This window comes from Aulostomus chinensis, chromosome 2, assembly GCF_037954235.1.
Source record: "Aulostomus chinensis isolate RoL2024-O1b breed Wild chromosome 2, RoL_Achi_v1.0, whole genome shotgun sequence".
In the NCBI taxonomy this organism is placed as follows: Eukaryota; Metazoa; Chordata; class Actinopteri; order Syngnathiformes; family Aulostomidae; genus Aulostomus; species Aulostomus chinensis.
This window is the reverse complement of record NC_141321.1, coordinates 29820940-29836391: the sequence shown is the minus strand read 5'-3', so window position 1 is coordinate 29836391 and position 15452 is coordinate 29820940. Positions and strand designations below refer to the sequence as shown.

The 15452-nt window shown below is 43.0% G+C and overlaps 1 long non-coding RNA gene across 1 annotated transcript; it reads left to right on the top strand.

Moving 5' to 3' along the window:
• The first annotated feature begins 970 nt into the window (after window positions 1-970).
• On the top strand, window positions 971-9871 carry LOC147269688 (uncharacterized). The gene is made up of 3 exons (XR_015111548.1): window positions 971-1065; window positions 8385-8505; window positions 8947-9871. It is a non-coding gene; the product is annotated as an uncharacterized LOC147269688 (long non-coding RNA).
• Window positions 9872-15452: the final 5581 nt, after the last annotated feature.

Sequence of the window (15452 nt, the reverse complement as noted above, 5' to 3'; positions counted from 1 at the left end):
GTTTTGGTTTCGGTGATGTTAACCTCCATAGTAGCTTGGGCTGCAGGAATCTATTCTAAAGGGTTGTTGACATGACATGAATGTTAAAGAGGAGGAGTTACATGAGCAGTACAATCAGCATCTATCAGGGTTCAGGATACCATGGCCTGTGTGACCGTTGCATGAACAGAGGAGTTGAGGAAATAGTTCTTGGTGTGGACGTGGTGACCTGAGATGGAGTCAGAACCGTCCCACCCCAAATTATTGTTTCGGTCCCCCGCTGTCAGCAGAACGTGACAATATTTCATCACACGTGAAGACCGAGCTGTCTGGTGAGAGGATGAAACATTCACAGTCCCCCAACTGACTGAAAACAGTAAAGCAGCTCACAGAAAGATGAAAACACTTTCTGAAATTTCTGGTTCAAGCTCTCATCACGTCGTCTCAGTTTCCTCTGAGCTGATGATTGTCCTCCCTGCGTGGATCTGTTCACATTCAGTGTGTTCAGCGTGCGATTGCATCAGGGTCACATCGTGAAGCCCGTTCTTTAATTGTTTAAACCACACCTGCAGATGGAATCCGTTAAATTTAACTCTGATTAACTTTAATGAACCTTGGCACAAAAGTAAATGTTCCCAATTGTTGTCCCAGGTTGTTTATCAAACAAATGGAACTTTTCCTCTTCTCCCAGCAAAGGTAAGATGTCACACACCGGACACAAATATTGGACTCTGCTTTTTAACAAATTAAAAAAAAAAAAACATTTTTTTTTTTAAATAATTGAGGAATCTAGGAAGCGTATATCTGTAATAACCAGGGTGACTGTTCCTGTCTGGCTCTGACGCTGTCCTGAATGTGACATCGGAGCGTAACAGAGCGGAACGGTGAGGCCCAGCAGAGAACTGAAGAGTCACAACCCCGTCAACAGCAAGTGCTGGGCAGTCGCCCTGAACGGACAACACTGACTCTTGTCTGTCCTGTCAAAACAGACGGCGAGAGGCTGCCAGGAGGGGCGTGGCTCACGACGGGACAGACTGCTGGGGCAAGGGGAGGTTATTGCCGAGGCACCTTGAGGACACTTCCACAGTGAGGGTTTTCTCTCATTTACATGCATTTATACTGTAGTCACTGAAAATACAACATTTAGAAATTCTGAGGTTTTTAAAATGAAAGCTCCATTGTTGGGTTCGCGTAGTAACCTGTATTTTATTTATTTATTTATGTAATCTAAAAAGTGTACTTTGCCATCCAAGCACTCATAATTAGGTGTCTTCAGCTCGTGGTAATGATGTGAATGGAACCTAACTGAAAATATGAGTCAAAAGATGCACTTCTTGTCCCTTGAAGACCAATATTGTACTTTGGAAATATCACCTCAAATACCTTTGAGGGACCTTTCTTCAAACGTGTACCTGTAAGTGCAGAACTGTTCTTGTCTCAATATATACAGACATTTTTCAGCGGCAGCTCAAACATTTCAATAGGTGGTTTCTTTTGAGGGTGGGGGGTGAACACATACTTCAGGGACTTTAGGGAGTAAAATGTATTGGTTGACATACGAGTTGATCCCTGTCCAGTCGGCGTGTTGCTCAGCTTGCCTTTTTTGGTTCCCTCCTGTCTGCTTGAGTAGACGTAAGAGGTGCGTGAGGGTTTGATCCAAAGCTGGAGTGGAAGGGTGTTTTCTGCTATTATGGACACACCCAACTCTGATGTGCTTTTCTAAAATACTCCCACGTTTTCAACACGTCCATATTTGGCAGAAAAACAGGCTGTGCACAAACATCAGTGGCTGAAGACTCTGTAGATTCTCATAGTTTTAACTCTCCACTGCTGGTTTCTTTCTCTTTTTTTTGGGGGGGTGGGGGGTGGGGGAGGGTGAGATTCTGTTTTATTTTGCGGGGGGAAAACAGACATGTGGGATCCGTGCACCAAAAGACGGGGCTCGCTTAGTGGTTGGATGGTGGTACTGAAGTCCCCTGGGAGTGGCTGAGCGGTAACGCCACCCGTCTACAAAGCTGACATGGTGAAAGTGATTGCCCGGCTAATTGGTGCTGTGAAAATATGTATGTGTGCATCTGAGAGCTGCAGGCACCGAACCAAAAAAAAAAAAAAAGATAAAAATAAAACTAACATTGTGCTGTAATCTTACCCATGCATCGCCATCAAACGGCCCGAATCGGGAGAGACTCTGATCACAGTGAGCTGTGTACTCTCTGATAATGCTGTTCCAGACCCTCTGTGGGCTCACACGGGTCTTTCATATGTATTATTTATGTAATTATTATGCTCATGAATTGCGGATTGTCAACACTGTGAAGATGAAGCACTATGTCAATTAAAGTGATCTGCATTTGAAGTCTGCATCATCCACCACTACAGAGGAAGCAGCTTCTCTGATGTGCAGGCATGAATACAAGCAAATGCATGTGATTTAATATTGTTTCCTATTATTGTTTACTTGGAGATTTCTCTGAAGTTAATTCAGAAAGTCTTTCACACTGAATTACTTTGAGCTGTACATCAGAGGAAGAGCTTCAAATCAAATGCTTTTAGTTTTCGGCTTTGTCATGGAAAGTTATCTGAGAGATTTATTTCAAACAGTTACTCTTGTCAAGCTGATCTAAAGCTTTGGAATTTCAGAAATGTGTGATTCTCTCCAGAGCCGTCATCAAACCAGACTGAACTCAAACTTTCCACAACATGTTTTCAGTCAAACACATGTTGGCGTCTTCAGATTCCTCCTGGAGTGGACATGTGCTTCTATAGTGTTGCTGTTGTTGCGCTGACACTTCATTTAATATCACAACATGTCTCTGAATTTGACTCTGAACTTGCATTCACCCTCACTGGAGGTCTCTGACGTATTCACCCCGTCTGCAGCAGGTACAGGCTGCGTCTTGTCACAGTCTCCAATCACAAAACCTGCATTTTAATCTAGTTTTATTTCAACGGGAGACAGTTCAAACATAAAAGTTGTCTTTTGATGCACCACATCAGATAATAGCTGCAAGCTAATTTTCACCTGATGTCTCTCGGCACGTCAAAGCAAGGAAGCAGCGGCATAATAACTAGCACAGGTGACAGCAAATAACAAATACTGCATAAAACAACAAATACTGCATCGTGGTGTGTGTGCGCCTCTCAAGTGACCTTAACCTTTGACCTCCAAAAATGTATCAGTTCCTCCCTGAGTCTCAGTGGACATTTCAGCCAAATTTGAGTCGGTTTCCTCAAGGCGTTCTGGAGATATTGCATCAGTGAGACTCGGATGGAGCGGTAAACAACCAGAAAATGAGAAATCCTCCAGTCTACAATGTCACCGGAACAGAGGCAGAACAACACAGAGTTACAAAAGAAGGAGCACACGGGTCTCACACGCGTAAGATAGATTATTAACCAGTATCACAGGGAACAGAGTGGAGCAGAGGGTTTTTAAGTTTCTCAGCAGCTCCTCGCATCATCAGGGAGGCTGTTGTTTGTGGCTGATTGCTCTGTTGCAGTGACATCTGCTAGCATGATGCAGTCTTGTGCAGACGATCAATAGTAACACCGCAGTTCTGGCTGTGCTTTTATTTAAGGCTTGATTCTCATGAAGTAATATGACTTCCACTTGTTTGAAATGATCTGATACCTTTTGTTACTCAAGTGCACATTCATACTGCTTGGACAGACTTTCAGTCAGAAGGGGAAACCAAAATACCGCCATTGTCTGAAGAACTGAATTAAACCCTCCCTTCAGAAGGATTATACCCTGATAGCAATGAATGTTTGTCCCAAATATGTTGTCAGTTCAGTTCTCCTGGTTCGTACTTGGCCTTGAATGACAGCGCTGACTAAAGGTTGGAGTAGCAGCCTAAACCGAGCCACAGGTCCAGCTTATAGGGCTGCGTCTGTGCCGAGTTGAGCGCGGTTCATTTGAGCCACATCTGGCCCACGCAGCCCTCCCCAATGCCGGAAGTACTGGAAGTGCCAAACGTTTCCAAGATTAGACCCAGTGAGCCTGCTATCTATGTAATGATCCATGTTACTGCTGGCTGGAACCTGCCTGAGAGGAGTTTAATGGTCCTTGCGAAGGCTATAATTTAGGGTGCTGCAGAAGTGGATTTGGCTGTGCTGAGAGGTGTTCCGAAAAAAAATTTGTCAAATTTGATACATATGAGGAACAGGAAAATAAGGTACACACACACCGGTGATAAAACATTCCCACAGGTGAGAGCGTTTATTAAATTATCACCTCAAGACATTTCCAGGAGAAAGTTCTTCTTCTACTGTCAAAATGTAACAAGGTAGCAATTTAATAAAAAGAGCTGGAATGTAACATTTTTTTTGTGTGTAAGGATAAATCACAATTACCTGCAAGGATTCTTACTGGAGTCAAACTTGAGCTTTAGACACAAACCTAAACTAGATACTCCGAGTGCAACCTGCCTCAGCTGCGTTACGCTTTTAATTTCTTACCCTCCATCCGCCGTGGAACTGCAGCACACTTGATGTCAGCAGTCCTCTGGGGACTTGGTGACTGGTTATTCCAACAAAACAGGATAAGAAGTATTTCATAACCAAAGTAATTGATTAACATTGCACAAACTCTCTCTCTCTCACTCTCTGTCTGCACGCTTGTTCTTACTCGGACTACGAAGGAAGGAGGAGTGAGGGTGGGCTGAGGTACCGAGAAACTTTGAGGTTCTCAGAAAACAAACTTTGCCTGGCATTCTTTGGACTTTGTTTGGCTGAGTCTGAATCAAAGTGAGCGGACAGTCTTCCCTTTCATCTCTCTGAGGCTGTGAGGGAATGGACTGCGTCCTGCCATGGCTGTGAACTTGTACAGCTTAGCACTGTGAGGGCCATGATTTTTTTTTTTTCAGATGGTCGTCCTTTGAGAGTGTTTCCCCCCCCCCCCTTCTTTTTCTCTTTCTAACCTTTTGATCTAAATCTTCTTAACTTTAAATGAAGTACTTCAGCCTCTTGAAGATTCACTGCTTTCATGTCACTGTTGGTCTTGAGACGTAAATCCTCTAAGAGACGTCATGACTTGACCATGTTGATCAAATGCTGTCAGGGCTTTAATATGTACATTCAATCTTAGTCTTCCAGGCCGTCAAGTAACTTGTTTTAACAAAGAGAATAAGACGCTACTTTTAAACTGAGGATCACATTTCAATATCTGACATTTGTTAGACGTTGTTATTTGATCTGAAGTTCCAGTGAATACGTCTTGGAGCTTTGTAGCCCAAAGAGTAAATTTAAGCTCATAATCCTGTTACTTCTGTTAAATGCCACTTGGACTGTGTAGGGTTGATCTGATATTGTATTTCTTTCTTTACCAGCTAAACCAGTTCCCTTTCAATTAACTCACTTCACATGAGCTAATGTAACATGATGCATTCTGGGTGTGATTAATGTTCTATACAAACAACCCTGTATTTAGCGGAATGTAACGACACCTCAGCCGCAGAAGGAAACGTCGTCCTTCTTTACTCACCTACTTGATGCAGTCCTGCTAAGGTTAGCATGCAGATGAAGTTGAGATCAAATCACCGTGAGAGGTATTACTACGACTACTACTGCAAACGTCTGTGACTGACTTGTACAATGTGTTAGATGTGCCCCGATAGACTACAAATGCTCTCAAAGAGCACAGACGTCCGCTCAGGCCAGCAGCTCTGCCTTCCGTTGTCTGCAATTCTACAACTGAAACCATTTCATGCCTGTAAATAATTTCATAAGTATAATGAATGTGACTGAAGATCCCTGAAATAACTCCTTAGAAGTGGTAGGTTTATTTTTATAACCCTTCTGATGAACGCACGAACAAACGAACTGCATCGAGGTTAAAAGAGCCAAAGAATTGTACACAGGGGGGAAAAACCCAGTTAAGAAATCAGAGCAGACTCTTGAGTGTGACAGGATGCAGAAGCTGGGAGACCTGTGTCTATGATTCCCGCTAATTTGTACACAATCATGTTTTTGATCAACCGTGTAACTGACAGCGCTGAGTTCTTCAGTGGAAAATGAAGGCTGTGATGCGACTTGTGAATCTTAGTGAGCTGTACCTGACAGTACCAACATAATGATGAGTACAAGCTCAGGAGGTGCGACGGCCGCAACAGATTTCGGGTTATTCATCACTGAAGGCAGGGTTTCTGCTTGGGTAGTTCAGGTCCAGTCTGCTGAAGGTGATTGGGATGGGATTTAAACAGTATTTTTTTAAAGGATGTTTTTGTGTTTCTTTTCCTTTTTCTTCCAAGTAAAATGTGCAAGACAAACAAGCAGCGACTTCCATCAGTGAATGACTCGAGCCTAATTTGCATGCGTGTTATGTTGTTAAAGCCAGAATGGCACTAACTTTTATTTTTCCTTGGCTGGCTCCAAATGAGTTTTGTTTTTTTTGTTTTTTTTTTAACATTTGTTACGATGACAAAATATCTCATCTGCGGCCGGTTAGCCTCAAAGTTAGCACAGCTTCAGTCCATGCTTCGGCTCACTTGGAGTGACTTTCAGGATTTATCACACAGTAAACTCACATAAAGGACAAATCGTCCCTCTGAGTTGTTCTCAGCTGGCACACGTAGCTGAGTACCTGCTGGCAAACATAAAAATAATATCCAAAGGAATGAATGCATGCTTCACTTCCACTGCGACAACTGAATGCTGCTGGAAATCCCGATTTCATTGGGCAACATAAATGAGCGGTTGGGCAAAAGCATGTACAGTGTGATGAATGTACTATCTACCAAGTCTGTTCGTTTTTCCTGAAGTGCAACTTGCTTTACTCTCCACACTTATCCGCAAGAGCAAAGTCATGATAGGACTTGTGCCATGTAACTGCGCATGCGTGTAGTGCTGAGAAGCGCAGGATGGCTTTGTTTATCATGCACGGTTTACAGAACACGGAGTACACCCCTGCATCGGGCCCATCCCGACCAGAGGAAAAGAGGAATCCCCGGGGCTCTGTGCTCGGTGTTTCTGAACAGGCTTTTGTACGTGCTATACACAATGCTCCATCACTGGCACTTTGGACAGCGTGAGGGCTCTGCTGCCAAGCGAGCTCCTAGCTGTTGTTCTTTTCATCTAAGTTAAGCCACTTGGCCCGCAACAGAATGGACATGGAGAAGAAAGGACGAGCAGAGAGGCTTGTGGGAGATGGCAGGATTCCTCCCCGTCTTGCTCTCGGGACACGTTTCCCCTGCATTTCATCCTCACACCCGCAGTTTGATCCACCGTGAATTCTTTGGAACACTTCGGTACCGCTTAATTTACATGTATGCCAACAGGCTTTTAATGTATTTAAAACTTGGATGAGGTTCAAAGGACGCTATAATTCCTCTGAAATAGGCCTTTTGAAGGCTTTATCTTGTTCTTTCTCTTCTGGCTAATCTTGGAGCCCCTCAGTATGCCAGAGCAATTTTTCTAATGCCAATTAAGCTTGACATTAGCATAAAACAGTTTTCAAAGTTTTTTTTTTCACTCTGAATGAAAGAGTGATGTTAAATGGACTCTTATTTACACTCCAATCGTCTGTCTTTGGAGTTTCAACATTGATCAACATCAGTAGTTTCAAGCCCCCTGTCTTTGTCTCTGTTGTACAGCAAATAGGAAGACCAGAAATTTCCTTAGTAATAAAGCAACATTTTTTTTGTGCAAATTAGCAGTCCCCTGTGGTGCAGCATCAAATTTCTGCTTTATGTCCAAATGAAGGTTATGCTATTAAAGCAAAATATGCTGGCGGTAGCTTTCATTTCTCCCAAGAACTGTGGTAATTGCCATGGAGTGCTAGGAATCAATTAATTACCATTAGGGCTTCATTCCAAGGAAACACTGAAACATACAGCAAATTGTTTTTTTGAGGGGGGGGGGGGTGTTTTTTTTTTTTGCACAAATGTGCAAATGTGACCCAGAGGAGAAACATAAATTCTTAGCAAATTATTTTCAGTGGAAGTTAAACGCTTCGGGACACGTTCCACCACCACAGACAGACTGCAGATCCCACCGAGGGAAGATCAGTGAAGGGAATTAATTTTTTAGTTTTGCAATCATGTGAAAGAATGAATCCGCTGTTCACCTTGTGCCAGTTGCAGGCGTCACATGTCACGTTTCTGCATTCATACGATGAGAATGACGCATGCTTACATTATCTCAGATGTTTCCACTGTGTTTCATTGGCTGGCCTGTCAATGATAACAACCCATTTACACTCTAGCTGCTATAATACAGCATTTTTTCTGCCACACAGCATCATTTTTCATTGTTAACATGCTATTTTGCAACACAGTTACCCAGAAGACACATCACTTATTGAAGAGGCACTTCTATGTCTACCAGGTTAACTGTACTTTGACATAACTGGATCATATCATCTAATGTATTTGGCAACAATGTTCAACTTGCTCCTGATTTATTTTTAGGTGTCCTCAAACAACAAAATCAGCACAACGATGGAATTCACTGCATAAAATTCCTGCTTCAACGGTGAACTGATCAGCGAATGATACCTGCTGCTATTTCCTCTGGACGAAATGTCTGAAGGTGAACCACCACGACTAAACACTGTGGATATTATTTGAATAATTACTCCGTCTGAGTGATTTCTGTTTCATCTGCCGTTGTGGATGTTTAATGAAGCCATCTCTTACAAACTGGACCAAAAGCTACAATGCAATGACAAAGTGTTACGTCATTTTGTCTAACAACACCACCGCCAGGATGACTTCGTTTATTTGTCTGTTCCAAGTGTGCCAGGAAATTACTGCTGTGACATAGTTGTTTTTTTAATATATTTTTACTTTTTGCACGTGCACAATTTGCCTAAGGGTTCTTTGTTGTTCGGGAACCATTGTCATCCTGGCTAAGAGACGAATGTAGACATGCTGGGAGGAAACAGGAAACAAACATCAGTCTCCTCAAGGTTTTGTCGCTCCAATGATCCACCTTGATGTCTTCTCTCTCTCTCTCTCTCCTGCATTACAGTGACCTGCTAACCTCACCGGCCTGTTTTTATATTCCTTCCCAAAGAATATATTTTCATGGGCCACCCTAACAAACTTTGACCTCAAAAGATGTTATTGATATATAAATGGTTTGTCTCCCTTTCAAAAGTCCTCAAAGAAATGCAGTTTCGATTACATCCAGCGCTGCTCGGTTGCTCGGCCTTTAACTGTGAATGTTGGTGGTCCCATCTGAGGTTCTGGGCTCAGCCACCACAATGAAGACTCTGTTCTGAAAAACCTGCTGGAAATCTACCTGCTGATCCTCCCTGCTCGGCTGTTATTGACCATCGTTATGGCTGATGTTGACAAAGTAAGCTGCCCCCTAAGTGTGCCTGCTGTGTATTTTGCTCTTGCTGCTTTTCTATTACCCACTACCACACTGAGGGTTTGATCATGAAGTATTGATATCCTGTAACAAGCCCAGCAAGCCAAGCCTCAGAAACACGTTAGAACAGTTGATAAAGTCTTTCACTGGGAGCCAGTGTGTGATAGAGATAGATGGACAGGCTGAGACTTCATTACTGTGGCGCAAGTACAGATGCTTGGGACTGGTAACAGAAGTATTGATTCAACCTACTTACTCAAGTAAGAAGTACAGGCTCTTACATGTACTCAAAAGTAAAAGTATTGACTATTTTTTTTTAAAATTTGCACTTGATTTTTAAATCCTATCTACTGGTGGGCCTTCCATCCTACTCTCACCTGTGGTCATGACCGACAGAACGCGAATACAAGCATTGGAAAGTGATTTCCACAGGAGGGTAGCTGGCGTCTCCCTTATCGCTAAGGTGAGAAGTTCAGTCTTCCCTGATGGACCCGGAATAGAGTTGCTGCTACTTCATGTCGAAGCAAGTCGAAGTGGATCAGGCATCTACAAGGTGCCCCGCCGCAGACCCAGGACCAGGAGGAGGGACTACTCAGGTAATGGCTCTGAATCTGCTCCACCTGCAGTGTCGGCTGATTCCTCGTCAAACTCCTTAACAACGTCCTCTCCGTCCTTTATGTCAGTGGCATCCAACGTTTACGTGCATCACTGCTTCCCGTGCTGGAGCTGATTCCCAAAAATCCAAACTCGTCTGTTTCTCTTATGATGGCTTTCACGTAGTTTTTGTCTGTTGTGCATCAAAACTAAAGTAACAATCCTGTGGTTGAAATCTAACGAGTAGAAAGAAAAGATGTCTGTGTTAATGTGTAGGGAGTAAAGGTAAAAAAATAAATAAGTCAGAAAATCTTATTTACAATATTTGTGCTTTGTTAATTGCCATCTCTTGATAGAGACCAGTTCCAAATCCAAACAGTTCACCGCCAAGAAACAGGCCCACATGCTAAAACGGGGCACCTGAGTGATAAGCAGCTAAGTAGGAGAAAGTCACCAACGTCTGCAGGTCGAAGCTGAAATGTAAACCTTTTTCTGCTCTTTGGGAGCGTGAGCTGGTGTCTCGGTTAAGTAAAGTCAGACAGAGAGCTGCTCACATGTACCTGAAGAGAAGTTGAAGAAGTGAGCAGTGCTGACAGGGAACAGGTCTCCGAGTAAAGAGGCTTTGAGATCACTTCTGAAGACTCGGTGAACACGTCTCCCAGCACTCTCTTGTGTTTCTGTCTCGTTACGAGATTCTTTAATCACATTTCTGTTTCTTTGTGATGCTGCTGTGACAGTGCTTTGCTGCCGTCGCCTCACAGCTGGGGTACCGTTACGAATCCAAGCCAATTCACTGCCTCGGAACAGAGAAGCTAGAATCACAGTAAGAGAGACTTTATTAAGAGCTGCGCCGCAGAAAGCAGACTGTCATTCTGTCTCAACAAAAGCTGAGGAATACAAGAGCAAACATGATAATTTGCAAACTTCATAATTTTCATGTAAGGAAATAAAGAACAGTTCCTGCCTCAGATTGAGAGACAAGAACACCCTCCCATTGCGCACAAAAAAAAAAGAAAAGAAAAGAAAAGTGGGAGAGCAACCCATTAGCAGCAAGTCACTGGCTCTGATCGTCAGCATTAGAAAGTGCTTTCAACTCTGCTGGCCGTCAGCAACTCTGGCAGCTTGGAAGAGCTTTAGCTTTTTCTCTGAATCTTAGCAAAGAGGTTGTGGTCGCTGATGACAAAATCAGTTTGAACTCTTGTGTGGAGGATCTGTTAAAAGGGGATTCGGATCAAAGCAGTCTAAGTGGGTCAGAATTACCTTGACCATCTGAGAACAGTCACATTTTGAAGAGGGGCGGGGGTAATCTGCAATGTAGAGGGTAGATTAACATTTTGCCAAGAAGATTCCACCCAAAGTCGTCAGATCAAAGAGGAGCGAAGCTTTTATTTCTTCCCGTCCGACGTTCCACTGACTCAGTGTTAATTTGGTAATTCGGCTGGTGTTTAATTCTGCATATAGCGAGGCAAGGAAAAACACTTTGATTGATCTCAGACGTGTCTCAGGGGTCCTCCGCTCGCTTTCATATGAAAGCCAGTGTACATCTTTGTCTTTAGGAATATTAATTTCGTCAGCCTGTTCTTACCCGTCACCACAAGTGTCACTCTTGATCCAGCACTTTTCGACCAAAACGCCAAACTCTGCAGACTCTGTGGTCGGAGGGTCCAGGTTTGAGGCAAATGTGCAGAACCTAGCTGTCGCATCATTGCTGCTGGTTAAGAATGTGAATGCATTGTCTCAGTATCTCCTCAAGTGTGTGATGGTGTAATTGAAAGTATTAGGAGGTAACCCATATATTCCAACCAGTGGAGTTATTGTAGCCATCAGGATATTCTGGACAAGGGGAGCGATTTGTATGCGTATCTGTTTCATCATTTCCCACTTGAATTTCAAGATTTCTTTTTAAAACGGAAAGTAACATCACCGCCTTTCTGTGTCTTGCTGGTTTGAGATACTGATCTCATCCTCTGATGTCATTTAATCCTCCTTTTCATCTCACCTTACTTTTCAATATGGTCAAGAGCTGCCCTTCTCTCTCTCTCTCTCTCTCTCTCTCTCTCTCTCTCTCTCTCTCTCTCTCTCTCTCTCTCTCTCTCTCTCTCTCTCTCTCTCTCTCACTGCTAGTGTGAGTTTTGTGGAGGAGATGTGAGATCCGAGGGCAAAATTTAATCCAGGCTGTCCGGGAAACATTTGTTTGGTATTGAAGCAGTAATGAGCCATGACAGTTACTCAATGGGAGCTCTGTATGAGCAAATGGACAAGAGGAGAAGAGCCATAATGGATTAAAATCAGACAAAAACTTGTATTGACAAATCACTGCAGCTCTTCCTGAGCTTTCAGCAAAATCACTAGGAGAGAACAAATACTTGTTTGCTTTCCGCTCCTCCTGAGTACACGTCTGCTCAGTTTACAGCACCTTTAACAGCACTCAAGCCGCAGTGCTTTCTTTTAACTGTACAGCTGCAAAAACGCAAACAAAGCCATACATGACATGAAAAATAAGCTTCTCTCTTTCACGTGTATCCGTGTTGGATATTCTTTAGATCCGATCTTGTCTGATTTAGGTTTTTTTGTGTTGCTTCCCCCCGTCTTTCCTCCTCCCCTCTTTTTTGTGTACATTGTAATAAATGATAAATGACAGAGGGAAGCTCTTTTACTTCAATAGAGGGCTGGCTTAATTCATCTTGCCACAGTTCATTAGCAGAGGTAATTTTTGTTTTAGCTGAGGCCATGCTAATTCCAGCGTGGCCTTTGGTATATGTGAGGCAGCCCTTTAAAGACGGCTCGCTTTTGAAGCCTGCTGGTCGAGCTGTTCAAAGCTGCAGCTGTTTTTGGTGGTGTTTGACAGCTTTAATTGATGTTTATTTTGGCATTGAGTTTCATTCCGTTCATGCAAATGTCCTGCATGCAGCGAAATGGGTCAGGGCAGCACTCGGTGGGCATAGTTAATGTGTATCGGGATAAGAGCAAAGTGCTTAACGAATTTACATTTTACATCACAGAATCTCAACAAGCGGGGCACAACAGCTTAAAATAAAAAAAAAAATGGCCTCACCAGTCTCTCTTTGATTCGACAGTGGATGGTGAACAAATTGTGCAGCATATTAATACATCTTGAATTACAAAGAAGCCTTTTCTTCATTTTCCACAACTGGATAACGAGGCAGTAATTTCATTTTCATTGATTTTCAAAAAGATATTATCCACGTTTGATATCTGCGTGAGCTCTTTGTCACTATTTTGGATTGGACTTGCAACCAGTCAGCCCACCTGTGAACGTGTGGAGAATTAGCCGCCTCTCAGACACTGCGGCTAACCGCATGCCCCCTCCTTCTTCCCATCATGCTTTTCCCTCCACCAGGGTTGACATCACCATGGAGGCACGCAGGGGCCTCCTCATCTGCTCCCAATTAGAGCTCCACAAACTCCTCCGCGGAAAAGACTTCAAACTGTTATGAAACTGTGTAGAACAACCTGAGACCTCCAGAAAACAAACCAGTGGCAACACCCAACACCAGCGGCTCTGGTGAGGTGTGGATGTGTGTGTTCATCCGATGGCCTCATCACACATTAGGGCATCAGGCAGGGGCTAAGAGAGGCAGAATAACGCTGAGATGCTCGAACATACTCAGACAGGTCTGGATGAACAGCAGCCCCATAAGAAAGGATGGGATCCTCCTTTTCCCACTCAATCGTGTGAGAAAAAACAGGTCTTTCTCACTGACTTGTATTTGAACCCTGGGGCCGTCCTCTGCCAAGTACATCGGCCTTTACATATTTGTTGCGGTTTTTGGTTCAGTGTCAACATCTTTTTATCCTCCGAGATTTATCCTGAGCCATTTCTAAATTTTTCAAAAGCATTTCAGATTTGACAGATAGAGGGAGATTTGTACTGTGTTCTGAGAAAACATGTCTAATCTTGGAAAACCCGCACCACTATTTTAAGGTCAGAGGTCTATTAGAAGTTATCGTGCATCAAAGTCAGATACAGTAGAGAAGAAACAATACAGATACCCTTGAAGCCTCTCTGTAAAACAAAAGCTTTGGTCACAGTTATTTTTGTAACATTGCCATATACGCTCATACTGCTAATTGAGGGGAAAATGATGGGTAACTTGTTTCCAAACCAGTTATGGAAATGTGTTTGATACATTGTATATTTCTGACATTTTAACACTGCTTTGAGACAAAAACAACCTGCACATCCATTCTAAGTAAAGATTTAGCAGAATGCAACAGGCGTTTCACCAATTTTGAACAAGCGGAATCGTGTGAGCGAGTTCGCTGATACCAAATATTCTCTCTTTATGCTCAAGAATCCAACGAAATACTCAATTTTTTTTGAAAAAGTGACCAAGGCTGAAGAGTATGAAGCCTGGGCTTGGCCAAAAGAATTCTAAGGGGTCCCTGCCTCTGTGTAACCTGCACTGCACAAACCTTGTCGAACCCTGTGCTTAGAATGGGAGGTGGACTCCAAGCAAGGAGGCTAAAACTCAGGGGCACGAGTGTCATCTGGCTCTGATCTGAGTGGATAGTGTCCTTTGGCATGTATGTGGGCCAGATAAACAAACAAACTCCATTTCCTATTCCACTTACTGCATTGCTGGAAACCTCCAGTAGGGTGACATCACCAGTCTCCATGGACCCACCACCCCCTCTCTTCCCGCCTTCATCACAACTCATCTGGAAAGGAAAGACGGGTCCAAATCTGTCCCGAGGTAATGATTTTTAGGGTATGGTGAATCAAAGGTAAAGCGAAATCATTCCCTTGAGCCAATTTTGTCCCACTTCCAAATGTGGGCCACATCTTAACAGTTTAAACATTTGCTGTACCAATGGACATAATGGTGTTGTTCCATCTGGATCATTTTTTGACCGCAAAGTTGTAGGATGGTTTGATCATGGTGACTCGTATTTCTTCTTGAATACGCTTTCCTATACATGCAAAGTATGCGGTCCTTCTGTCACGGTGTGCCTAACAAGCACCACATGTCGAAATAGTTTAAGCCAAACTAAATTGGCAGATGGAACAACAGCGAAGCCCTAAACATGCTTGCATCATTCTTTCTTAACAAAAAAAGCAAGAAATGTTTTCCTTTGCCTCGAGTCTTCTTATATTCTCTTTACCTTTTTACATTTGAATTCCAGATTTGTGAGTATTTTGATTTGGTTGGGCTGGTATGGACGCTTAAGTTTACCCTTAAGCCGAGGTTGATTGTGATGGTGATTATGAGGATATATTTAGGCTGAATATGAATACAGACACTGCCATTTAATGGCCAACATTTATTAATTTCTAGGACTCTTTCCTGGGTCTCCTTCTGGGCTGGGCCCCAGGGAACATAATCATAAATGTATTCAGTGCTTCATAATTAATGGAAATGTTTTAAAATATCCTTTTGGTTGGCTAAAAAAAAAACCCTGGATTTTGGGTTTTTGTGTGTTTGCATACTCCAGTACTGCTCGTATTCCAGATATGTATGCATTTTAATGGATGCGGCAGACTCCATTTCCTATTCCTATTTTCCTGTATTGCTGGAAATATCCAGCAGGATTACATCACTGGT